We start from the raw sequence: 3,533 nt of genomic DNA, 5'->3' as shown, positions 1-3,533 counted from the left end.
AAGGGCACACACTACATGCCGGCTTCTTCTTTGCTTATTGTGAGATTTATTTTTTTTTTTTTTACATATAAAAAGGCTTTATTTGCAGGAAGGGGACTCAGTCGAACAAGCCAAAGCCCACGTTGTCATTTGACTCCTCCTTCTTCTCTTCTTTCTTCTCCTCTGCTGCAGCTGGGGCAGAGCCGGCAGCAGGTGCTGTAGAGCCAGGGGCTGCGGAGATGCTTCAGCACCACCAGCAGGCATGCTGGCAAGTTTACGGATACCTGAAAGACAGAGTACAGTGTGGTGGCCTCCTAGTTTCTAGAGCTGAGCAGAAGAGATGCAGGACTTCAGGCTGCCTCTGCCCCAGTTTAAGAGACTTCTAAGAAGCTTTTCCAAGCAGCATAGGCCCACAGCTCACTGCTGGACAAAGATGTTTACAACAGGCTACTGTCCTTCCCTGTGTCCAGATTCCTGGCCACAGTGAGCTCACGGAGTAGACTACTTGCAAAACGGGCAGGGCCAGGTCACCTGACGAGGATAGTTCCACTTCCAGGAATGTCCCACAGCCCCAGCGTGCAGTCACTCTTGGTCTGCACTGCTAAGGCTGTCAACCGACGACAGGGACCATATGCTAAAAACAGCAGCCAAGATCTTCTGTCTCGATGGAGATCCTGGGCAAAGGTCTTCACATTTCTACCCAACCCAGCTTGTGGAGTGTCCATGAGTGCCCACAGTATGAGGGAGCCACTGAGCCCATGCTCACTCCAGCTGAGGCCTCTGGGATGCTCTCGTCCACAAGCGAAACCTGGGGCCACAGGCTGGCCAGCTGGGATTAAGATGGATGGTGATTGTGAGATTCTTAAAATCTGCCACTGATCTTCTCAATTTAGTGATGAGATCAGTCAGTTTCCTTGAACCTAGGCCAACATGCCCTACACACCATTCCCACCCATCCACATAGCAAAATAAAAATTAATGGCTAGGAAAACCATTTTGAACAATAAACAACACCACAGATGTATTGATACAGTGCCTACAACAATGGGTTCAGATCTGCATTAATTGTAGGAGTAGTGTAAATCTGGGAAATTTCATTCTCCTGTACATGGGGTTTTTATGAATCAGTAATAATTCAGTGCCTAACAACCATCACGTTTTGTTGTCTATTTTCTGGTTCATCTCTAAGTATATATCTATACATATATTTATTTTTCTCCAAGGAGACATACATTTCTGTAGCTTTTTAAATATTCTTTAAATACTTTAAAAATTGTATACTTCATTATTATCTTTTTTCCAAGTCATTCTTAATCATTATTTTACAAACCATTCACCTATATATCATTAAGAGGAAACAAAATATAATGCCATCAATATTCTTCTCCATTGCCATCTAATCATTCTTGTTTCTGTGCTTACCACTGACTTCTTAGAACCTCTTACTCTGCTTTCTCTGACATTAACAGTGTGCTTGTCTCTGCAGGTTGAGTTAGAAAAGCAATACTTTTCTATTAATGACTTCACCTAGTGATAGATATCAGAGAACACTAACAACATTATACTCTTTATAATGATTTATGGACTGAGTGATGATTGTAGAGCTGAGGCCACCTCAGTGGTGAGAGCTGGAGGAATGGCTTATTGTTCCTGTGTGACACTCCAGCAGGTTTTCAGAGGGTTTCACATGGGAAGAGATTGCCCATCTTTCTACCAACAAGCAGCTGGTGAATTAGAACCACCTCCCTTTGGTTCGGCACTGCTACTCCTTACCCACTAGGCCAACAGAGCCTCCTTGAAGAATAGCATGAGCCTCTAAAGGGTTTGGGAAGAGGAATCTAAATGCAGTCAGATTGACGTCTAAATCCCTTTGACCCACTAAAGATAACCACACTAAAATTAGTGCCCATATACAGACTCATGGTAGATGTGAGCAAGAATTGAGATTCTTTGTCTGTGGGATTTCAGGTTCCTGCCTCATAGCACTGAGATAACTCAGAAATAAAGCTACATGCTGATAAGCACTTTGGGGAGAGAAAAAGACTCTAGGAGGCTTTCAGATAGGAAAATAATTGTCCAGTAAATAGTTACATTGGTAACCCAAAGGTGGTACCTCTCAGGTGTTTCAAATCCACCAGCGACTCAAAGGAAGAAAGACGAGTGATATCCACTTGTGTGATTTACAGCCTCCAAAAACCTGTTGAAAGGTCAGCTGTATGTCACTTCTGACTTGCAGTGAGCTATATCTTTCTGATTCTCACTAGCTATGGAAATTGTGTTAGTTAATTGGACATGCTAGTTGCTCTTCACTTCCTTACTTGATCTGCTCTTTCCCCCTCCACCTCATACCCCACCGTCCTTGCCATACCATAAATAAACCTCTTGGTTTTTCCCAATTTCTGAAAACTTTTCACAGCATTTGAATTGTGTTGAATATACTGGCAACTTGCCCATGAATCCGCACTGCAGTAGTCTCCATCTCACATGTCCAAGGCTCTTCTAGGGCTTAGTGGCAAGGAGTTGTACTGCCATCTCAAAGGCTCGTGGTTAGAGTCACCAGCTGCTACACTGGAGAAAGATGAGAAATCTCCTCCCAGGTGGTTAACTACCTCTGAAAACCCACTGGAGCGTCCCCTCAGAGTTGGTTCCAACTTGATGGGACACAGCACTCAACTCCTCGGACTTACTACCCTTAGTGAATGCCTTGTTTCTGCTTACAGGCTCCAGAGGGAATTTTCAAAAGTCACCATTTACTACTCATTTGGTTATCCTAACATCTGGATTTTAATCTTATCTAAAGCTATAGTTCCCAACAGTACTGCTGAGTTTCAGTTGAACATCAGGAGGGAATTTCTAAAATCATTGTACAAAGCTAAACTCTATGTGTCAGAAATATCCTTCATATTTGTCACTTCACATCAGAACCCATACGGCCCTCCACCAGAGTTCCCTCTGGCTTCGCCCTGCCCAGGCATAGTTCACCATCTTTCAGGTCCTGACACGTGTGCTCATGCGCCATCTCCCCTGGCACAGTGAGCGAGACAGGCTGCTGGTGCAACTTCCAACAACTTCCAGAAAAGTTCTTTTTCCTATCTTGATGATCTGCCTTGTGTGTGTTCATGTTTTTATGCAGATACGTTAGGTAAGAAGATGGGGGCTTGTGTATTATCCCACAAGACATCCACATCTCTGGGTTAAGTTCACCTGAGCAGAGAACAGGTAAGCATATCTGAACAAGCCCAACATCCCAATGTCCTATTGGACCTGATTATGGTTTAGTTGAAATGAGACAACAGGCAAGAATTGTGTAGAATCCCTGATGACAGATTTCATCCAATATTGGTTTTCTAACTAAAAGGTGCATGGAGCCCTGGTGGCTTCTTGTTGTTGTTGTTGTTATGTGCCGTCGAGTCATTTGTGACTCATAGCGACCCTATGTACAACAGCCCTAAACTGTGCTCTATCCTGTGCCAATCTCATTGCCTCTGACACACCCATCCTGAGTACCCCAGTCACTGAATCAATTCACCTCATAGAGTGTCTTCCCCTCCTGC

The sequence above is a fragment of the Elephantulus edwardii genome, unplaced genomic scaffold (genome assembly GCF_000299155.1).
Source record: "Elephantulus edwardii isolate Elephantulus edwardi_28Jun2011 unplaced genomic scaffold, EleEdw1.0 scaffold00034, whole genome shotgun sequence".
In the NCBI taxonomy this organism is placed as follows: domain Eukaryota; kingdom Metazoa; phylum Chordata; class Mammalia; order Macroscelidea; family Macroscelididae; genus Elephantulus; species Elephantulus edwardii.
Note: the sequence above shows the minus strand (reverse complement) of the source record.